We start from the raw sequence: 24,687 nt of genomic DNA, 5'->3' as shown, positions 1-24,687 counted from the left end.
CAATATTTATGGACCTGACTGTATGTAAGGGTTTACAACCACTGTAAAGTGCTGTTATACTCATGTCCCCTCCAGGGATGTCTGTGAGCTTCTTTGCTGACATCATCTTTCCATACTCTTCTTTGGGGTTGGGGTTTTCTGCCATCTTGTTTGGCTGCACCAGGATGATGCAACTCCCATGGAGTTCCTTCATCCTGGTAGGTGCTAAAAGTATACAGTGTACATTGTTAAGGGAGAAGTGCAGGATATCAAAAACACAAACATACATGCTCACCTACATGGCTGCAGCATTGGTCTGATGCTGCACCTGTCCCCTACCAGCTCTAGGACCAAGAACTGAGTAACCAAATGATCGCTGATCACTCAATTCTTGGTCTTCACTGAGCAGAGAGAGGTGACTGTAAGCTGTCTATGCACTGTTGTTGTTGTTGTGCTAATCTGAAGGCCACATGAAGTTTGGAGGTCTTTAGCTATTGACTCTTCAGAAAGTTGGTGACACCTGCACACTCTGCATTTCAGCATGCACTGACCCCGCTCTGCCATTTTACGTGGCCTACCACTTCTTGGCTGAGTTTCTGTTCCCAGTTGCTTCCACTTTGTTATAATACCACTAACATTTGACCATGGAATATTTAGTAGCAAGGAAATTTCATTGATGGACATATTGCACAGGTGGCAACCTATCACTGTATCACGCTTTAATTCACTGAGCTCCTGAGAGCGACCCATTCCTTCACAAATGTTTGTAGAAGCAGTCTGCATGCTTAGGTGCTTGATTTTATACACCTGTGGTCATGGAGGTGATTGGAACACCTGAATCCAAGATTTGGAGGGGTGTCTCAATACCTTTCGCAATATAGTGTACAACCATCCAGAGCAGTGTGCCCAAGCCGACATGGAGGAGGACTGTTAGTAAACAAAGCAGTCCTTCCCATTGGAGATGCTCGGTAATCACCGGGCACCAGTGGGTAATCATGGGCCGGGACCTGGTGCTTGACAGCCGCGGCCGTGAATGGAGATGCGGGTAGTGTGCAAAAGGCTCATGTGCACGCCCTTACCCAGAAATACAAAATCACGTATATTTACATGATTTTGCACACTCATGCTGCCCTGTAGCAGTATATCTGCTATAGGGCGGTGAGGATGTGGTTAAAGATGAACTCCAGAAAAACAGATGAAATACATATATGGGATTAGTATTATCTGTCAAAGTTTTGAACTTCTGTCCATCCAGTCCTGAGATTTACACAGTTCTACTCTGTGTGGAAGGGGAGGAGACCTGATTTTTCTCTATTGCTGTTGAAGAACTTCACTCATTTTCTTAAAAATGAAGACATACTACACATACTGTAACTGCCGACTTTTAACAAACAGGTTCCTACCAGCCCAGGAGGCAAGCGATTGTCTTCCCCAGAGCAGCTTCTTTGCCAGGCTTCAGATCTCCGGTGTCACCATTTTGGCTGTGGCAGCTAGCTGTGACTTCCTGATGATATTCCAAGATTATGTAAAGAATTAAAAAAGTGGGAGTGGGCATCTGTCATAAAAGGTGCCCACTCCATTCCCCCCCCCCACCCCCACAAAAATAAGGGTTCATTGCAGTTATGCACTGGGGGAGGAAAACAATGAGAGGAACTTCAATTTTCAGCTGAAGTTCCACTTTATGTAACACTACAGCTCTTGTATCCCCCTGAAACTATTACTGGACAATGAAAGAAGAAGCAGCAGCCTGATGAGCTCATCTCTCTGTTACTCTGCTCTCTCCTCCTGTGAACATCCTGCTTGCACTGCAGCAAACCTAATTAGCTCTGTGTGCTGCTTCTCTCTCCCCCTTTTTGAGCTTTGTTGTATAGCAACTGCACATGGCTGACAAATTCAGGTAATTATATTGCTTAGATTTAAAAAGAACATTAAATTATTTATTCATGATTATGGAGCTGCATTCATTTTTGTCTTTTATACCTGTCTAAATTTCGACTTTAACAATTATTTATATTGAAGGAAAAGATGTATATGAGGCATAGTACACTTTTCTATGGGTACACATTTATCTGCAGGGTGGATTTTGAAGCCAATTTTTTGGTGCTGTTTCTGCATGCACATTTTTTCCTGACCCAAAATATATATTTTTTTGAACACTGAGGATCTTAAAGGTGATTGAACATGGTGATTCTTTAGTTCCCTGGCATTCATATATTTCTGCTGGTTTGTGTATCTGTCCTTGAAAATACAGCTGTCCGTTCTCACTACAGAGTTTGATTGCTGAACCGAACTGCTGTAAATGTATGTCCACTTTGCCCTGTGTATTTGTGTTTATGTACATTTGAGGACTAGAAAAACCTTAGGCTGATGATTTTTTTCACAAAGATTACCCCATTTCCCCATTTTGCAGAAACCATAATGATTTTCTATACGGGTTGCTAACAGTAAAACATTTTCTCACTTTGTCCCTCACCAATATAGATTCATCAGCGTTTTGGCTCGGCGACAAAATTGCTAGCGACCAATGCTTCTAATGCTTTTCTATGAAATATTGCAGCAATTGTCATGGTTAGCTACAAATTGCTGAAAAGAGAGCAAATTGTAGCAAAACACAACACAATGCTGCAGCAAATTTCCGGCCACTCTAGCAATTAAATCGTTAGCTGCAAATTTCTGTTAATTGCTGGCAATTAATCTCAGAGATAAAATGGCTCCTGTGTTATCAGTCTTATGCCTCGTACACATGATCAGAAAATCGTACAAAAAATTTTGCAGAACCACTGATCGAACGATTTTCTCTTCATTGATGAGCAAGATATTTTAACTGATAATGATATGGTGAACAAAAAAATACGGTTTAACAACAGTGAAACATTTTGTCATTTCGCATACGAACGACCGATTTTCTATGCGGTGGTATATCAAGCGCTATCACGCATGAGCGGAAACAGAAGATGACCTGGATGTTTATGTCCAAGGAATCTTCGTAAACACGAACGAAAAATCCGAATGTTAAAAGTAAATTGGCCTAATGAGATAATGAAACCAGAATTCTGCATGTTATATTTTTATGTATCACTATTTATGTATATAGACAATGTAATAAACTATATTATACTCATTGCTGTTAATTGTTGTGTATATCGCTCGTTCCGGCCGGAAGGGCATGGCTACAAGGTCACACGCACACTGCATCACTTCCACTTGTACGGAAGACGTCAACACTGCGTATTGCCCGATTAACTATTTTTTTAGATTGGTTAATGTGGGCCACAATTTCGACCAACAAAAAAATGCCTCTTGGTCATCGGATGACCGATCGGTCGATTTTATAATCGTGTATTCCCACCTTTAGGCTATGCTTACACCTATGGCTGGGTAAAAGCATGCGGTTGGGTTGTGTTTTACCACCCCCTCCCCAACCGCTCTCCCATAAACTGCAAAGGCAGCAAACAGCAGTGTACATATTGCTGTGGCAAAAAATTTCCCCTTGCCTAATGTGACACATTCAACTGTGTACTGCACTCAGATGTGGTGCAGTGGTGTGGGTTTTATGGACTAAAAAAGGTGGAAAGAAGATGACACAACGTCTCCGTGACGCCTGTCAAAGGCCTCTGAATAACAGTCTGCCGCAAGTTGCTCTTCCTAGGGTAAAACTTGTGTAAATGAATTCTTAATGCTGAATTCTAATAACCTCCATCACGTCTATGTAAAATGTATATTTTTGCTTTAAATGAAACACATATGTATGGAATAGACTTACACTGACAAACTGCCTTTTTAAATAAAAAAAAAACCCAAAAATTCATTTAGAATGCTGTATGGCAAGCTTAAATAAGAAGGAGGTCTTTTTTTTTTTTTTTTTTTTTTTTTTTTTTTACAAGCAGGAGTGCTTGATTTGAAATGCATAGGTATGAGCCTGATATTGAGATTGAATGGTGGTGATAAAGGTCATATATTGATAGGCATCCCAGGGTTCGCTCTGTTTATGACTCTACATGCACAGAGGCACTGTGTGGTGTGGGTGAGACCTTCCATCCTCTGACGTAAAAATGATTCCCACTCTGCTCCAGGGTACATCCAGAATAGACCAAGTACAGCTAGATCAGGGGGGGTGCCTGTGGCAAGCGTACACCGTTCATGTTTTATAGATGTGAGGATGATGCTGATGAAACAGAAGCCTCTCCCCAGGAATAGAGCAAAGTGCATCCATTCAGAGCCTGCTGCTGCACCGAGCTCTCATTGATATCCTATTATTCTTGCCTGTGTGAAGGGGGGTGCTGATGCTGCATATCTGCCTGGAATGTGATTCAGATAAACCAGTTTACTAAGCGTTTTTCCTGCACCGGACAGATAATGACACACAGGGATGTGGATGGAATTGCAATGCCAAGCCAGGAGCCCAATTTTTCAGGGGACAAGAAGTCAAAGACATCAGCACTGAACAACAAACAGTGGGTCAGGCTTGCTACCGTCTTAGCCTATTTCCTATGCGTTTCCCTTGGAGCCATTATTCTGGCTGTCATCTATGGTCTCATATGGACCCCCTCCACTAGAGTAAACAACTCATCTGTGGGACACACATCCAAGAACTCTGAAGGAGCCAATTCAGCCAACCTCATTCACCAACATCACACCAAAGACCCTGATTTGAGTGCCAGATCCAAAAGGGGATTCAAAGCAATTTTGATTCAGAATCCAGATTCGGAGACATCAAGCCCTCAGGTTCAACGTATCCGAAAAAGGGGACCAATAACTCACCTTGCCCCTGTTGAGGTGAAGCTTGGCCTGAGCTCAAGGAAAAAGGACAAGACTATAACAGCAAAATGTGGCTCAAGACGAATAGAGGTCATTAGCCTGCCTGGAGACACATCTGACGGAGGAAGTGGAGTGGACTGTGACAACTAATATTTCAGCTTGCCATCTCGCTGTGGCAGTTGATGGATTGTTGGTCGTCGTTGGATTACCCAGGTTCTAATCATGACTGTTGATTGGCTGTTTGTGATGAAGGTTTGACAAGCTTGGATCTAACAGTGACTTTTGATGCCTTTATTACCAAACAAGATGTGTTATCTCAGTGTGACCATAATGAGTCATAGATGTCAATAGGTGGGATCTAACTCTTCAGCTCAGGCTTACGCCCCTGGATCCATAAAACCCATCATTCAGGGGAGATGGACAGAAGCCCAGGTCTTTGTTCAGCCATAGGGTTACATGCTTTCTCAGTGGTGACATGTAATACGCATTAACAACGCTATCATATGTGAAGTGTCTGTATTTTTAAATGTTTGTGTTATTCCTTTGAATGTGCCAACCTACTTATAGCTAAATCTATCTTATGTTTGTGTAAAGAAATTACTTGTATAGATGGATAAATATATAAAAACATATAGCCATATATTTTATTATTGTATATGAAATATATGATATAAGAGATGTATGAATATAATGTGCCACGACAAAACCACAATGCTTAACTTTTAGTGATGCTAGTTTCATTTTATGTATGCACTATTGTAAATTACAGCTGAATTAAAGAACACTGTTAAACTGATTGATGCTTTATAACACATAAATAACAGTCGGGTAAGATACAGCTGTTTTATGTACATAAAAATATTGGAATCCTATATATATATATATATATATGCACAGTATAAATATGGATATATAGTATCACATGAATTTTCTAATAGTTATACATACAAACATTAAATAAGGCACAGCAAGATGATGCCGTAATCCCATAGAACACGGATTTCAACTATCTTCCGTTTTCAGCAGTTTGAGCATTGGCAGATGATTGCAAATCAGTTGACATAGACTGTTACACTTTGTCTTTTGCTCTGGCTCTTATTTAAAAAGGTGCCTAATATGTGCTGGTGTGTTAAATAAGTTGATCTGGGTTTGGTATAATGTTCTCCTGACTGGTTAGATGTATTACACAAAAAATAATCATCTGTAAATATTTTTTTTTATTGCTGAGCACAGAAAAAGCTTGCTGAAACTGCTTTACATACAACTGACTACTAATCAGAGGTCTATGTATGTTTTAGGGTGGGTGTAATGTCACTGGTTTCTAGGTAATGGTGCCATCTGTTTCCACTGAGAATTCATATTGGGGCTCAGTTATAAAAGTCAATGACAAATATGTGTTTTCAGTAGCAACCAGATTTCAGATGTCTTTTGTGCTATTTTTAAAAAATCAGCCCACTCAAAGCTGAGAGTCCAGTTTGTGTAGGTGCAGGAAAGGTTACAAAATGACAATTTCGTAGATCTCCTGGGGCACTACAGTGCCTTGAAAAAGTATTCATACCCCTTGACATTTTCCACATTTCATGTTACGACCAAAAAAGTAAATGTGTTTTATTAGGATTTTATGTGATAGACCAACACAAAGTGGCACATAATTGTGAAGTGGAAGGAAAATGATAAATGGTTTTCAAAATTTTTTATAAATAAAAATCTGAAAAGTGTGGCGTGCATTTGTATTCAGTCCCCCTGAGTCAATACTTTGTAGAACCACCTTTTGCTGCAATTACAGCTAAGTCTTTTTGGATATGTCTTTACCAGCTTTGCATATCTAGAGAGTGAAATGTTTGCCCATTCTTCTTTGCAAAATAGCTCAAGCTCTGTCAGTATGGATGGAGAGCGTCTGTGAACAGCAATTTTCAAGCCTTCACACAGGTTCTCAATTGGATTTAGGTCTGGACTTTGACTGGGCTATTCTAACACATGAATATGCTTTGACCTACACCATTCCATTGTAGCTCTGGCTGTATGTTTAGGGTCGTTGTCCTGCTGGAAGGTGAATCGCTGCCCCAGTCTAAAGTCTTTTGCAGGTTTTCTTCTAAGATTGCCCTTTATTTGGCTCCATCTATATTCTCATCAATTCTGACCAGCTTCCCTGTCCCTGCTGAAAAAAATCATCCCCACAACATGATGCTGCCACCACCATGTTTCACAGTGGGGATGGTATGTTCAGGGTGATGTGCAGTGTTTAGTTTTCCGCCACACATAGCATTTTGCTTTTAAGCCAAAAAGTTCAATTTTTGTCTTATCTGACTGGAGCACCTTCCACATGTTTGCTGTGGCCCCCACAGGGCTTCTTGCAAACTGCAAACGGGACTTCTTATGGCTTTTTTTCCACAATGGTTTTCTTTGTGCCACTTCTTGCCATTCTTCCATAAAGGCCAGATTTGTGAAGTGAACGACTAGTAGTTGTCCTGTGGATAGATTCTCTCACCCGAGCTATGGATCTCTGCAGCTCCTCCAGAGTTGCCAATGGCTTCTTGGCTGCTTCTCTAATTAATGCTCTCCTTGCCCGGCCGGTCAGTTTAGGTGAATGACCATGTCTTGGTAGGTTTGCAGTTGTGCCATACTCTTTCCATTTTCGGATGATGGATTGAACAGTTCTCTGTGAGATGTTCAGAGCTTAGTATATTTTTTTATAACCTAACCCTGCTTTAAAATTGTCCACAACTTTATCCCTGACCTGTCTGGTGTGTTCCTTGGCTTTCATGATGCTGTTTGTTCACTAATGTTCTCTAACAAACCTCTGAGGGCTTCACATTACAGATGTATTTTTACTGAAATGAGAAATTACACACAGATGGACTATTTACTAATTAGGTGACTTCTGCAGGCAATTGGTTCCACTAGATTTTAGTTAGGGGTATCAGATTAAAGGGGGCTGAATACAAATGCACACGACACTTTTCACATATTTATTTGTAAAAAAAAATTTAAAAACCATTTATCATTTTCCTTCCACTTCACAATTATGTGCCACTTTGTGTTGGTCTATCACATAATATCCCAATAAAATACATTTACATCTTTGGTTGTAACATGACAAAATGTGGAATATTTCAAGGGGTATGAATACTTTTTCAAGGCACTGTATATTAGTAAGATATCTGCTCAACCTTCTGGGTCTGCACACCTGCTGTGGCCATTGTGAAAGGTTAGATTTTTTGTATTTATTTTATATTATGGGGGGAGCTGAAAGACACATGATGGAAGGTAACACATGAAATATCCAAGGAGACTGGAAATTATAGCTGGGAGATCTTTTTAGATTCTCCATATATATACAAAATAGAGATGGGCTCAGACATCCTCCAAACTCTTTTCTACCGCTCTACCTGAATAATACAATTGTGCAGTTTTTTTTACTCCAATCAGTTACAGGCTTGGTCACATGAAAACAAAGGGGGCAGGATGCTGGTGACCACAGTGTCCTTATTTAAACACTTGTCCATATTTAGCCAATTACATTAACTAAATATGGGCATGTGTCCATTTAAGGGCACTGATGTCACCAGCATCCCACCTCTTTGTACAGTATATGAGTGCTGTGGAGCAGGGAATGACTCCGCTCAAAGCTGATTGGAGTAAAAAAAGTGTAATTTTAATGTTTAGATAGAAAGAGTTCAGAGGACACTCAAGGTCTCTAATGAGAAATCGGATGCTCATTAAGTCCACCAGAGTCCACCTTTAACTAAAATATATTTTTGTGTTGAATTTATCCTTTAATATAGGCTTTGTTGACTTCCAAACTAATTTCTGCACCTAAGACAATCTCTGAGTATTCAGGCTAGTTAACAAACTTATTGCTTCGTGATAAGATGCTGGGATCAAAGTTCCAAGTCAGAAAGTGCATAATTTAAATTTTTACCTCCATACTGTCATCGTCCTTATCAGCAATGGAAATTCTACAGTTTTTGAGCTTGCTAGAACCTAGAAACTGCCTAAAGTCAGGACTCTGAGCCTGGACACAGCAGATATGTATTCAGCATGGCTGTGATTGGCATAAGTAATGTACTTCATGTTAATGTTAACTTGGACACAGACCACCCTTGGAAAGAAGTATTAGGATTCTTCCACATGGGTGGCATCTGTTCCACCCAGCAATAGATCCGTGAACAGATCCCTAGCTAAATCAGAGATGAATAAAATGGGTGTACCTGTTGCGATATCCATGTCCATTCAGCTTTTTCCACCATCTTGTGATGGAATAAAACAAAATGGAGCTTATCAGACCCATGTTAAGTGTATGTGCAGGAGGATGTAAACATTGGAAGAGGACTGAGAAGAACTCAGAGGTAATGTGATGTAAATTAATGCACGTGTAAATAGAGAGAAAAGAAAATATGTGGGAATTTATGGTTGCTCTACTTCTCTCAGGAAAATATGCTCAAACACACAAATGTATAAAAAAAATCAAATCTTATTACAAATTATATAAAAGCAAAATTCATTCATCCTCCCATAAAAATGATTGTTGATAACATAAACCCTTCAGTACAGTAGACCCCTCTCCCCCTTCCTTATTTAAAAGATGGTAAGTTAGATATAGAATGACTGTAATCTTGGCTGACGTGTGGAAATTTAGGAAGGTGGTAAATCCAAATGAAGAAGCCAGACAGGCTTCTTCAGGGGTTCAAAAAAAGGGGTAAACACTATACTGATGGTTATCCGCACTACACAATTGGCTCAAGACAGGAGGAGCTGAATGACACAAATGAGATGGGAGCAGTGAGCACCTGGATGGAGCCACACAACAAAGCTGAAGGGTGGCACAGCATGGAGGGAAGGGAACCCCCCCAACCCAAAGATAATAACCTCAATACAATGTCAAAATAATTGAAGCAAGCAACCTTCTAGTAAAGGCAAGATCTTTAAAAGCAGACTGATTGGCTGAATACCTTAAACAGCTTTGCATGTAAATAATGTGTGAGATCAGTCCCCAGATGGTACAAATGGGAATCCTACTGCAGGCCACAGAACATGTTTCAATCTGTTACGACTCCAGCTCGCTCCAACTAGGCAGTGCAGCCAAAGGCTGAGGACTGATCACACACATTATCTATATTGCATTTGTCTCATTCAGCTCCTCCTCTCTTGGGACAATTGTGTAGTGCGAATAAATATCAGTACCCTGTTTCCTCCTTTTTTTTTAACCCTGAAGAAGGCCATACAGCGAAACGCATTGGGATTTACCACCTTTCTAAAACATCAACCAAGATTACAGTCATTTTATATCTTATTTACCATCTTTTAAATAAGGAAGGTGGATTCGGGTCTACTGTACTGAAGGGTTTATGTTGTCAACAATTGTTTATATGGGAGGATGAATACATTTTGCTTTTATAAATTTTGTAATAAAATTAGATTTTCTTGTTCAAACTTTTTATTAACAGTAAAACCAATGTAACAGGGGCAGAGAGACATCATCAATATACAACAGAAATTGTACTGATAACATAATGTTGGGAATAGACAACACAATGACAGAGTCACAATAATGAGAACGAAAAAATATATCACAAAAACAATGCAAAGTTTCTAATGATAGTAAAAAGTCGGGGGTTGTCAACAATGGATTCATATTTTCGATCAGTTAGGATAATGACTCACTGGTATGTTGTTGAAGGAAAAGGGGCTTTAGAGGAGGGTAGAAGAGGGGGTAGGTGAGGACAAGGGGGAGAAAGAGGGTAACAGCAGTGACTCCATGAGCAGTAAGGAGGACCATGGTAACAGGCGGGCATCATATAGGGTGTGCCAAGAACAATGTCCAAGGCACTCTGTACGAAAATCAAGGAAGAAGAAGGGATTCGTCAAAATTAGGTGGGAGAAAACATTCTACCTAGGGGCTCCAATAAAATTTGATTTTATGGTAAACATTTGTGTGTTTGAGTAAATTTTCCTGGGAGAGCTAGAGTACCCTTAAAGTCCCACATATTTTCTCTTCTTTTTCTTTGGACTGTTTAATTAGGAACATGGTGCCGATGGATCAAGTATACCTGTTGTTAGATTAAACGGCTGCATGTCTGTTCATATCCGCCCGTCCATAGACTAACATTGGCTATGTGATATTTTCAGTGCTGTTTGTGACCACCCCCTCGCCTTTTAAACAGATTTCCTCTCAGTACCTGTGCAGGTGACACCTCATCACACCTGTCAGTCCAGAGATATGCTTTAATTTCATTAGAGACATATCACACATTCCTTGATGCATGGAAAAGAGGATGACATGATTATAATTTACCTGTGGAAGGGGGACAGAAATAAGGAAACAACATTTTTTGGCTTGGTTTTAAGTCATTTAGAAAAAAAAAAATTTTTTAAAGTCATCCTGAATATGGATTCACTGCCTACTGAGTAAACTACCTGGGACAAGTATGTATGATGGGTTTAAAGTATTTTTAGACTTATATGGGTACATGCTTGTTGCAGGTCAGAAACTCAAACAGGTAAGCCCTCAGTAATAATTTCGGGAACATAAACTGAAATTGGGAGGGCCATTTTCCTTTTAATATTTGATCACCACATACATAGTGTTCTGTAAACATTTCTGGATGATTTTGATATCTTGATTTAAAAAAATGTTGAGAATCACTGGTATAGTGTTTGATGACCATTATACAGTATATCACAAGGATTAGTGGTAATCATTAATTACAAAACTTCCTCATGCAGATATACTTCCTGCCACATGATGAAGAGAACAGAAGATACTTGGCAGTGCAAGGGAGTGGCTGTTCTGGGAACTAGGAGCTATGCAATCACTAATTACCACTATGCATAGTTGCTCTAAGCATCTGACTCAATTTCAAAACCTTATAGAAGGGTGAAGATCTTTATTTTAAGCCATATGACTATTATTTTCAAATCTCAATGGATAAAAATAGCCGTCACTTCAGAAAAAAATAATGATCCTTTTTCTGTTATTTTAGCTTTTGTGAAATAAGCCTATAGCAATGATAAATAAATCCAATACCACAAACCCTTTAGAGCCAGAGATTATAGCTGCTGTGGGGGAGGTATGGAAAGATGTATATATGGCTGCTGTATGGGGACAATACTGTTTTATACGAATGCTTTATAATCACATTAGCAGCTGGACAGAACTGTCAGGACAGAACAATTACCAAGCAAATGAAATCTCCTAATATCATTCTTCATTTATACTTACCATAATCATAAGAATAACAAGATTGTTGTGTGAAAACATTACAAACAGCTTCTCATGGATGAATGGTCTACTGCTGTTTTAAAACCCACCTCACCACCCACATTTTGGCTATACCAACACAACCAGCACAAGTGACCCCAAAATATTCATGATAAACTAATCATAAGAGAATGGGGTGAATTCAATAAAGCATTTGTGTCATTTTCCAATGGTATGGACCTTTAAAAGGTCCTGTGCCAGATTTAAAAAGCACTACTCCCAAATTTGGCAGCTATACTGAAACAGGTGGCAGATTCAGGTAGTTCTTATTAGTGTTACTCTTACAAAATGTGCTATGGCTGAACCAAGTTTAAAAATAAGTGCCTCAAGTCCATAGATAACAAAACTGGAGGAAATTAAGACAAATGCTAATTTGGTGTACAGAGACAGGCAGAGTGCCTGTTTCTGTACACTACAGGTGAAACTCAAAAAATTAGAATATCGTGCAAAAGTTAATTTATTTCAGTAATGCAACTTAAAAGGTGAAACTAATATATGAGATAGACTCATTACATGCAAAGCAAGATAGTTCAAGCCGTGATTTGTCATAATTGTGATGATTATGGCTTACAGTTCATGAAAACCCCAAATCCACAATCTCAGAAAATTAGAATATTGTGAAAAGGTGCAATATTCTAGGCTCAAAGTGTCCCACTCTAATCAGCTGATTAAACCATAACACCTGCAAAGGGTTCCTGAGCCTTTAAATGGTCTCTCAGTCTGGTTCAGTAGGAATCACAATCATGGGAAGACTGCTGACCTGACAGTTGTGCAGAAAACCATCATTGACACCCTCCATAAGGAGGGAAAGCCTCAAAAGGTAATTGCAAAAGAAGTTGGATGTTCCCAAAGTGCTGTATCAAAGCACATTAATAGAAAGTTATGTGGAAGGGAAAAGTGTGGAAGAAAAAAGTGCACAAGCAGCAGGGATGACCGCAGCCTGGAGAGGATTGTCAGGAAAAGGCCATTCAAAAGTGTTTTGGACTTTCAGAAGGACTGGACTGAGGCTGGAGTCAGTGCATCAAGAGCCACCACACACAGACGGATCCTGGACATGGGCTTCAAATGTTGTATTCCTCTTGTCAAGCCGCTCCTGAACAACAAACAACATCAGAAACGTCTTACCTGGGCTAAAGAAAAACAGACCTGCTCTGTTGCTGAGTGGTCCAAAGTCCTCTTTTCTGATGAGAGCAACTTTTGCATCTCATTTGGAAACCAAGGACCCAGAGTATGGAGGAAGAATGGAGAGGCACACACTGCAAGATGCTTGAAGTAAAGTGTGAAGTTTCCACAGTCTGTGTTGATTTGGGGAGCCATGTCACCTGCTGGTGTTGGTCCACTGTGCTTCATTAAGTCCAGGGTCAACGCAGCCATCTACCAGGAGATTTTGGAGCACTTCATGCTTCCTTCCGCAGACGAGCTTTATGGGGATGCTGACTTCATTTTCCAGCAGGACTTGGCACCTGCCCACACTGCCAAAAGCACCAAAACCTGGTTCAATGACCGTGGGATTACTGTGCTTGATTGGCCAGCAAACTCACCTGACCTGAACCCCATAGAGAATCTATGGGGCATTGCCAAGAGAAAGATGAGAGACATGAGACCGAACAATGCAGAAGAGCTGAAGGCCGCTATTAAAGCATCCTGGTCTTCCATAACACCTCAGCAGTGCAACAGGCTGATAGCTTCCATGCCACGCCGCATTGAGGCAGTAATTGCTGCAAAAAGGGGCCCAAACCAAGTACTGAGTACATATGCATGCTAATACTTTTCAGAGGTCCGATATTGTTCTATGTACAATCCTTGTTTTATTGATTACATGTAATATTCTAATTTTCTGAGATTGTGGATTTGGGGTTTTCATGAGCTGTAAGCCATAATCATCACAATTATGACAAATCACGGCTTGAACTATCTTGCTTTGCATGTAATGAGTCTATCTCATATATTATTTCACCTTTTAAGTTGCATTACTGAAATAAATTAACTTTTGCACGATATTCTAATTTTTCGAGCTTCACCTGTATGTTTACCACAGCTACCTCCTCCCCTCCCCACCTGTCACTGGTTGCCAAGCACGCTCTTGCCCTCACTGCTGTCAGGCTCCAAGCAACTACTGATGCTGTCAGTGGGCAGAGTCTGATATAGAAGCTGAGGTAGAAAGCTCTCATCTCGTCTGCTTTATCCTTGTGTTTGAAAGCATGCAGTGGGGGGGATTCTGTAACCAATATCAGACTGTCTGCTGACTATAAATCCACCCACTACCTGTTGCCAATAACAAAGGGAGCAGGCCTGATGGGGAACTAATGTTTATGAATTCCCATCAGGCTTCATCCACTCAGGTACAAAACTCTTCAGTTGCTGCGCTGTTGGTGTGAGAGCCGCAGCAGCAGGGAGGGAGCCATATAGACACTCCAACCTCAGTGCACCTCTGTCTACACTACAAATATAGGTCCATGTCTTAAATTCATGTACCTGTTCCAAACAAGTACATGAATTTGGGTCAAGCACCAACATTTGTCATGCAGAGGCACGACAGAATTCTAAGGAATGTCATAGACACTATTTATGGATTCCTCTGTATATTCTATCCACTCATTCGATATACTTTTCAGTGTCTTCCTTGAATTCAGTTGATTACAGTATACTTTACCAAAAGTAATGAAAACCAGCATTCATGTTCAGTTTTTCTTGAATTTCTATTTTATTTAGTTTAAGCATAATATACATATAAAGCATATTACATATGACTCTAAAATTATATGTGAATATTTATTGTACAGGTTTGCAGCCACAACGTGTTTGATATCTTCAATGGAAATTTTTAGGGCAGTTTGAAGGCAGCTTGATGCTCCAATTAGGCAGATGGTTGCTTTGTTGTTTCGTTAGCTCTGTGCCTAATAGGAGACCTTCCCAACCTGGGTAGCCCTACTAATAGCTAAAAAAAAAATGGTTTTGCTATCATGCTAGTCCTCCATCCTACGCTCCCTCACTTTCCCCTCCCTTCTGAAACATGCACACATCACCCCCATACTTAAAAAGCCCTCCCTGGACCCCAATGACCCGAACAACCTCAGACCCATCTCCCTGCTCCCATTTACATCTAAACTCCTCGAGCGCCTCGTCTACACCCGTCTATGCTCTCACCTCAACGACAACCACCTCCTCGATCCCCTACAGTCCGGCTTCCGTCCCCTACACTCCACCGAAACCGCCTTACTCAAACTCTCTAATGACCTGCTAACCGCCAAAGCTAATGGCCACTATTCAGTGCTCCTACTCCTTGACCTCTCTGTGGCCTTCGACACAGTCGACCACCCCCTCCTCCTCAAAAACCTACACTCCCTCGGCCTCAGAGATTCTGCTCTCTCCTGGCTCTCATCCTACCTGTCACAACGCTCCTTCAGCATTACCTATAATGCTACCACCTCCCCCTCACTCCCCCTCTCTGTTGGGGTCCCTCAAGGCTCTGTCCTTGGGCCCCTTCTCTTCTCCATCTACACCTCCTCCCTTGGCCAACTCATACACTCTCACGGCTTCAACTACCACCTCTATGCCGACGACACACAAATCTATCTCTCAACCCCCCACCTCACCCCCTCGGTCTCTGCCCGAATCACACACCTACTGAGCGACATATCAGACTGGATGTCGCTCCACTTCCTTAAACTGAACCTCTCCAAAACCGAGTTTCTTGTCTTCCCCCCAGCCCGGACACCACCCCCCATTGACTTCTCCATCACATCCAACAACGCCACCATCAAACCCGCCCCGCAGGCCAGAGTACTTGGTGTCATTCCGGACTCCAACCTATCCTTCCAGCCCCAAGTCCAATCTTTAACTAAGTCATGCAGACTCCAGCTCCGCAACATCGCCAAAATATGCACGTTCCTAACCCCAGAAAACACTAAACAGCTCATCCACTCCCTCATCATATCACGACTCGACTACTGCAACTCCCTCCTCACTGGCCTGCCTCGCCGCTGGCTATTCCCGCTTCAGTCGATCCTGAATACGGCTGCCAGACTCATTCACCTTACCAACCGCTCCGTTTCCGCCACCCCTCTCTGCCAATCCCTCCACTGGCTTCCGATTGTCCAACGGATCAAATTCAAAATCCTAACACTGACGTACAAAGCTGTCGACCATACTGCCCCGAACTACATCACTGACCTAATATCCAAGTACCGCCCAGCACGCACACTCCGCTCCTCACAAGACCTCCTTCTCTCTAGTTTCCTGGTCTCCTCCTCCCATGCCTGCCTCCAGGACTTCTCCAGTGTGTCACCCATCCTCTGGAACTCCCTGCCCCAACCCATCAGATTATCACCTACTCTCCTCTCCTTTAGGCGCACCCTGAAAACCCATCTCTTCAGGGAAGCCTACCCCACCCCCTGCTAACTTGCCGACCTCCTCCACGCTTCCTACCACTCAATCCCCCACAGCTATCTCCTCCTGTACCACTATCCCCTCCCTCCTAGATTGTAAGCTCGAAAGAGCAGGGCCCTCAATCCCCTCATGTTTTGCATTGTATTGGTATTGTTCTGTCACATGTTCTGTCCCCCTTTGTAATGTACAGCGCTGAGCGAACTATTGGCGCTTTATAAATACTGTATAATAATAATAATGCGCATTTGACAACACATACAGTAGATACTCAACCTATTTGTTAATCATATGCTCACTCAAACCCCAACCAGGAGAAAAAGGATATCTCCTTTTTTGTCTAGATCATGGGTCTCCAAACTTTTCAAACAAAGGGCCAGTATACTGTCCTTCAGACATTATAAGGGCTGGATTAGGGCCAGTGAGGGTAGAAAATATCCTGGCCACCGCATCTGTGAGAATAAACATGGCCTCAGGGTTGTTGGTCAGTAGGAGAGGAGTAGTGCCCCACAATTGGTATTAGTGGGAAGAATAGTACACCATCATTGGTTTCATGCGAAGAAGTACTGCCCCATTGTTGGTCTTAGTGGGAGAAATAGTCCCTCAAGGGCTGGATAAAAGGTGGCAAAGTGCCATAAAGCACTTGGTGGATGAAGGATAGACGGCCTCTCCACAGATATCAATGGAAAGATGCAGAGCCTGGACAATAGACTTTTGGATAAGAGGCTGCACATCTTCCAGGGGGAAAAACAGTGAGGATCTCAGAGGAGCAGGGAGAGATAAGTATAATCTTTTGAGGAGGGCTGCCCTGGGTGCATGGGAGGGTGTACCTATAATGGTAACAGTTATCATTTAAGTCTGGTGGCCCATAGGGATAAAATTTCTTCTTGCCCACTGGATGGCATTATGTTGCTTCTTAGGGAATATGTTATAAAGTTGATATGTGGCTATGCACCTTAAAAACAACTAGCATGCCCTGACAACACCCACTTTTTTGTTTAGGACATGCCCCCACCCTATAATTTCTGTGGTATATTAGGATACAATGCATCATTTTTTTAATTCTAGCAGCACCCTTGATTATGAGTGCCGAGTGATCCTCATACCTGGATATACTCATTATGTAAATCTCAATCTCTCACTTGAGGTTCAGAATTCTGGCACTTTATCTCCCATAATATAGTTCAATGTGCATGCATTTATTGCTGGTAGGCCAAAGTTCATTGATTACTGGATATATTGTGCCATCTGTGAGGACTTCTTTACTACACTGCTTAAGATTGCTACTGTGCCGCTCCAAATGATAGCTGCATCATCTGATACACAATTCTGCCACTTACTGTGTACAAACCTGGATATGAAAATTATTAGCCAAAACCACAACCCAGTTGTAGACATGTGAAAACCATGTTAATAAGTCATCAGGTATTACATTACCAGAAGAAAATTGATAGTTACAGAATATAAAAGATGGATTCCCTCAACCCATTAAAGAGATTGCTGTCATTAGATAATAGTCTTCCTATACAGACTAGCCTCCGAACTAATTGAACAAGGCTCTGTCATTAGATCGCTAGTCTGAAAGTAACTGATCCACTGACCCATTCATCATGTTCTGTCATCAGGTAAGATTAATCCTATATGGGTCTGATTCCATCTAATGAAACATGCCAAAGCCATTTGATTTTGCTATATATACATGCTTATAACCATTTAATGAATGTACTGTATTCTGGCTCTAGTTAATGAGTAGGGTACATATTAATTTGTGATTTCAGTAAAGCAGACAGGATTTAATGCTGCAGACTGAGCATCAAGAACACAGCAGATTATGCTGTTACTCTGTAAATGTAGAGATGAACTTAGTATTAAAACCTCATTCCAATTCCCTGTGATATATTCAGTGGAAATTCTAATCCGGCCCAGTGCCCTTAGTTTAGGTTTGTAAACTAGGTCAGATCTGCAGGGCAACATTTTTTAAAATCCTATCATCATAATCATCTAGCATTAGCATAAATATGAAAACTACAGCTATGGAAACACTTTATCTCTTGTATTATCTAGTATGATCTACATACTGTGGTGTGTCTTTCTCAACTTCTTTACCCCAAGGGAACCCTTGAAATAATTTTCAGGTCTCAGGAAACGCTCGCAAACATGAACTAACTTACACTGGTGATCAGTGGTTATGACTCCTTTACAGTGGTGATCAGAATGCCACCCTTACTGGCAGCTAAAAATATCATTGGTGTCATGCCACTGGTTCTGCCAGGTGCCATTCGACCCAGAACTATTCAGGCACCAACAGATGGGAGGCCAGTTAGCCACAGCTCAGGGAACCTCTTGAGGAGCCATAGGGTTCTACGGAACACTGCTTGAGAATGGCTGGTGTATAAGATAAAAATGGGAATAATATCCTCAGGGCAGGTTCTATATGTCTGGAGCCTGTAGGACTAGAGGCTAGGCCATCCAGCAAACTACACTGCGTACAAGGATTCTTCCTTGTGGTTATGGCCATAACAGCCTTTCTTCTCCTGGGTTCTATGGAACCCTGGTGTTCACCCAAAGGTTTAGGGGTTCCCTGAGCAGAAAGCAATTTCTGCCTCTCAGATAAGTGACACCAATGATCTTTTTAGCTACCTGTAGTGGGGATTCGTTCTACAGACCACCAATGTAATTGGCATTCCTCCAACTGACCAGTAATGTAAAGAGTATTTTTCCTACAGACCCCCCTTGGCCACACTTACTACTAGTATAAGGGAGCTCTTCATAGACCGACCACCAATGTAAGGGGGCAATTTTAACTGACCATTCTTGTAAGGGGGCATGTTTGTCAAACATACAAGGTATGTCACAAACCTTATTTTATTTATTAGCAAGTCATTTTAAGGGTTCTTCTATGTTAAACAGTTTTGGAGAGGCTGTGCTATATACAGTATTTAAATGGAAGTATACTCAAATGTTAAATTAAAGTATTTATTAAGCCTAACCTAATGAACTTCACTTATTGGTCCATTTTGGTCTCTTAAATATACCATATAAAGTATTTTGTTATAGTTGTTTGATACGTACGGAAATATCTGTTTATCATGTCAGAAAGCTTGTGAGCTGATAACGTTTTATACTGTTTGCTTGTGCTGAATGTTATAAGTTAGCATTGTTCTAAACTCTCTCTGTGGAATACAGAACACTTCTAATATGACAACATTGGTCCTCCATATTTACAGTGAGTGAGCATTGTCACCCTAAGATAGAATTGTGTTACTGGAGGCATCAACAGGTGAAAATAAAGGTTAATAAGGTCTGAAAAAAGATAACTAATGTACCCACAACAACTAAAGACCTGTAAGCTACAATATATGACATTTTTGTTATAGGTTTAGATATCCTTTAAAGTGTAGCCCTAATATTTTTTAGTTATTGTACAGAGTCCATCTTGAGAGATTTACCTTGAAATCTTATCGTAAAAGAAAATTATTCTAACGTAAGGGGAAAACCCCTTAATAGAACAGGTGTCACCATTGGATGTTTTTTTTGCATCACCTTTTCTGGTGACAGCTGTCTAAAGCTGACCATATGCTATACAATCTGTATGATTTCCTTTAGACCAGCCTACCAACAACTATGTAATGTAAGGCCCTGTGTGATTGGATATAAGTTGATTGGATTGTAAGGGTTTGTCTTCATAGTACATAGCTTTGGTAAATTTAAATGAGATTGTTTAGAGATTATACAATCATATTGTAGTGTGTATGGCCACCCTAAGATTAAGCACCATTTTCCATCACTGGGACTAATAGACAGGGTGAATCTCCCCTGAAGAGTCCTAGACATCAATAATTCCTATTCTATATAGAATAAAAAAAAAAGTTTTGGATAGGGGCACATCTTAAAACACTAAAATTATTTTAAAAATCCTGCTAAGCAAAGCACTCTCAAAACAGTTTGGATGTGTTCAGGGCCATCTTTAATAAGGGGCAAAAGGGGCAGCTGCCCTGGGTCCAGTCATTGCTGTGGGGCCCAAAGCAGCTACCCCATACTTGCCATTTGTCCCAGTTTACATTTCCTTGTCCCTTGAAGTCTTTGTCCTGGGCTGTGTCCTGATATCTCAGTGTGAAGTGCTGGCACAGATGACTCTGGGGCAGACCATGTCAGCATTCACATGCAAATAACAGACATTCATATGTAAACAGGGACAGCATTCATATGTAAATAGCACCAGCATTCATATGTATATTATGCCCTCCTGAGGTTCCAGCCACCATTGCCTCTGCTGAATCCTGACCACTGGGGAGTTAAACAGGGACATGCTTGAAAGTCCTGCATGCAACTGTAGTCACTGAGCCTACCATTTGTCTGTTCAGCAAACGTAAGCAAAGTGGAGGAGTGGGGTTGGTGTGGGGTGTGCAGAGGTAGGCAGAAAAGGAAGTTACAGTTTGAGGTGCACAGATGAGCAATGAGGGGATGTACAGACGTAAGGAAGGTGGATGCAGAGATGAGCAGAGGGGGCCTGTAGAGTCAATGTGGAGAGGGGAGTTTGGAGAGGAGAGGATTGGGGAGGTTTGGGATGCAGAGGTTAGCAGGGAAATTTAGGATGCAAAGGTGTACTGACAGGGTGGATAAAGTTGTATGTCCCAAGCAGGGCAGCCCATTCATCTCAATGGGCTGCTCTATGCGCTAGAAATGTGGAAATCTAGCAACCAATCATTTAGCAGGGATAAGGTGCAGTAACCTCTAGCAACCAATCAGTGAGCAGTAATGATGTGCAATACCTTCTAGCAGCTAATCAGTGAGCAGTAATGATGTGCAGTAACCTCTATCAACCAGTGAGTGGTAATGATGTGCAGTAACCTCTAACAACCAATCAACTGTGTGGTAAGAATGTGCAGTATTCTCTAGCAACCAATGGGTGAGCAGTAATGCTGTACAGTAACCTCTAGCAACCAATAAGCAAGCAGAAATCATGTGCTGTAACCTCTAGCAACTAATCAGTGAGCATTAATATTTGCTGTAACCTCTAGCAACCAGTCAGTGAGTGGAAATGACATGCTGTAACCTCTGGCAACCAATCGCAAACGCTACCTGATCTGCTACAGTAAACTCATTTTGAGTTTAGCTGCTATTTATTGTATGTCTCAGAGCAGGCAGAGAGTGAATTTTCATGGGGGGCCAAGGAAAAGTTTGCCCAGGGTCTAATCAATATTAAAGACATCCCTGGATGTGTTGAATCTTCCCTGCTGCCTATCGCATTCTGACAGCCAACACCTGCAGTTGCTTAAATGCCCAAACAGTAACTGCATCTAAACACACTAAACAGTATGGATGGGGAAATCCTCTCTAATGCCAATTGTATTCTTACAGCAGTCCCCTGGACATGCTTGAATACCTGGACGGTAACTATATATTGGAAGCAATCAACGTTTAGCCAGTAGTTTTCCACCTGACTCCGTTGATTTCGTAATTTGTAAAGTTCGCCTAGATGGGTGGTGCCGATGGTATAACCAATGGCTTGATGTTCAGCTGATTCAGCAGAAATCAGCTGAAATTTGAGCAGTATATACAGTATGATAAAAGTATGGTGAGTGCGCGATATCACTCCAGCACAGGAAATATGTCAATGGCAGGATCACCAGGTGAAATTTATAAAAAAAAAATGCAGGCACAATATCAAAAGACTGGTAATCTACAGTGCATTGCACGTTTGTTCTTAGGTTTAGTTATTCTTTGTGTCTTTTGTATCTGCATGTAGTTAAGCTTTAAAAATGCTAAATCTAAGTGACCTGCAATTTCATCCAAATATTGGATATACTATATTCATAGTTTAGTACCAGCCCTTTAAAAAGGACCCCGATATGGCTACTTTTGGAAGATCGTTGATTTTACTACCAATTATGTTAACGACACATATAAATCGTTTTACTGTGTTTACATGAATTGCGTGTGATCTTTTCAAAAAGGATGACCTATTCTTGTGTTTCAAAGAAAATTGACGTTTCTGTCCAATGTTGCAATAGGATGTGGTTATGATTAGCAAAGAGAAAAATAGAAGGTATTTATTACATACTGTATGTGTAAGTATTTAGATGTTTGTCACTGTTTGTCACTATGGTGAAGCTTCATCATTAGCAAAATATATCCAGAGTGAATCATTTGTACATTTATAGAACTGTCTAGCAGAAAGCGAGGTGCTAACTATACTGTAATCAAAATACAGCCAAGTGGTTCAAAGCAATTTCAATGCCATTTGCTGTAAAGCAAAGGGGTTGACTTACTAGGACTTGGACTTCACAATGTTGCTCCACGTTAGCCACACATTAACGTAATAATGTGTATTGTGTTAAGGCAACCCAGTCATTTGAAAGGGCTGCCTAATGCACCAAAATGAACCAAAAAGGTGTATGCAGCTTTTTTGCAGCTTTTTTTGATAAGAGCATACTTGTTGTACTCTGCTGTGACGCATGCATGACAAGAAGGTGCAAGCTAAGCAATATATTGTTCCTCAAATAACAATTGTGCATGATTACATAAAACAATCCTTTGGTTTCTGTAGATGTTAGGTAATACTGATCCTAAACGTGCAAAGAATTTCTAAACAAGTTTGTTTTGCAATACATAGCTCAAGAAGACAGCACACAATGACTCTGGTAACCTATACTGAAGCTATAAGCAGTGCGGTAATTATCATATGTTCCAGCGAAAGGCGAGTAATTTCCGCTGATTTTGCTTACTGAAGTTTTGCACAACTACCTGTATAGATGTGAAACAGCGTCACAGATGATGATATATCATCACATTGCCAGGCCTGGAATGACTAAAGGCAAGTTTTTGACTTACAGATGTAATAAAAGGTGGATTCAGTGAAAATGGAAAATTCCTATCATATACTCACCTTAATTTTATTTTCTTAGTACTCTTAATTTACTTTTCTCCATACTCTTACCACTTGACCTCTCTGCGGCTTTTGATATGGTTGATTATCCCCTCCTCCTCAAAAAACTCCACTCTTTTGGCCTCTGAGACTCTGCTCTCTCCTGGTTCTCCTCCTACCTATCGCAGCGCTCCTTCAGCATTACCTATAACGCTGCCTCCTCCTCTTCACTCCCTCTTTCTGTAGGGGTCCCTCATGGTTCTGTCCTTGGACCCCTTCTCTTCTCCATCTACACCACCTCCCTGGGTCATTTGATAAACTCCCATGGCTTTATGTACCATCTCTATGCTGATGGCACACAAATCTATCTTTCTACCCCTCACCTCTCCACTTCAGTCTCCTCTTGCATTACTAACCTACTGAGTGACATATCGGTATGGATGTCACTCCACTTCCTCAAACGCAATCTTTCCAAAACTGAGCTCTTAGTATTCCCCCCAGCCCGTGCCCCCTCCCCTGACTTCTCCATCAAGATCAATAACACAAGCATCAGTTCCTCCCCTCATGCCAGGGTGCTAGGTGTAATCCTAGACTCCCATCAGTCCTTTCAGTCCCAAATCTAATCGCTGTCCAAATCTTGTAGACTTCAACTTCGCAACATCTCCAAGATACGCCCGTTCTTAACCTCGGAAACCACTAAGCAACTTATTCACTCCCTGGTTATCTCTCGCCTTAACTATTGTAACTCCCTCCTCATTGGCCTACCTCCTCGCACGCTATCCCCTCTTCAGTCTATCATGAATGCTGCTACCAGACTCATCCACCTCACTAACCATTCTGTATCAGCCACCCCTCTCTGCCAATCCCTCCACTGGCTTCCCATTGCCCAATGGATAAAATTCAAAACATTAACAATAACATATTATTATTATTATACAGTATTTATAAAGTGCCAATAGTTCGCTCAGCGCTGTACATTACAAAGGGGGACAGAACATGTGACAGAACAATAACAATACAATGCAAAACATGAGGGGATCGAGAACCCAGCTCTTTTAGAGCTTACAATCTAGGAGATATAAATAGATATAGGAGAACATATAAAACCATTTATAACTCTGCCCCAAATTACATCACCAAACTTGTCTCCAAATATCACCCAAACCGTCCTCTCCGCTCCTCGCATGACCTATTGCTCTCTAGCTCCCTTGTCTCCTCCTCCCATGCTCATCTCCAGGATGTCTCCAGAGCTTCCCCCATCCTCTGGAACTCTCTACCCCAATTTATGAGACTATCGCCTACTCTGCTCACTTTTAGGCAATCTCTGAAAACCTATCTCTTCAGGGAAGCCTATCCTACCCTCAGCTAATAATGGAATCTTCTACTCTTCCTACCAGTCCACCCCCCACAATTACTACCTTTTGTACTACTAGCC

Source organism: Staurois parvus, unplaced genomic scaffold (genome assembly GCF_062004578.1).
Source record: "Staurois parvus isolate SC_StPar_1 unplaced genomic scaffold, SC_StPar_1.0 ptg000668l, whole genome shotgun sequence".
Taxonomy (NCBI): Eukaryota; Metazoa; Chordata; class Amphibia; order Anura; family Ranidae; genus Staurois; species Staurois parvus.
The sequence above is the reverse complement of the archived record's forward strand: the minus strand, read 5'-3'. Positions refer to the sequence as shown.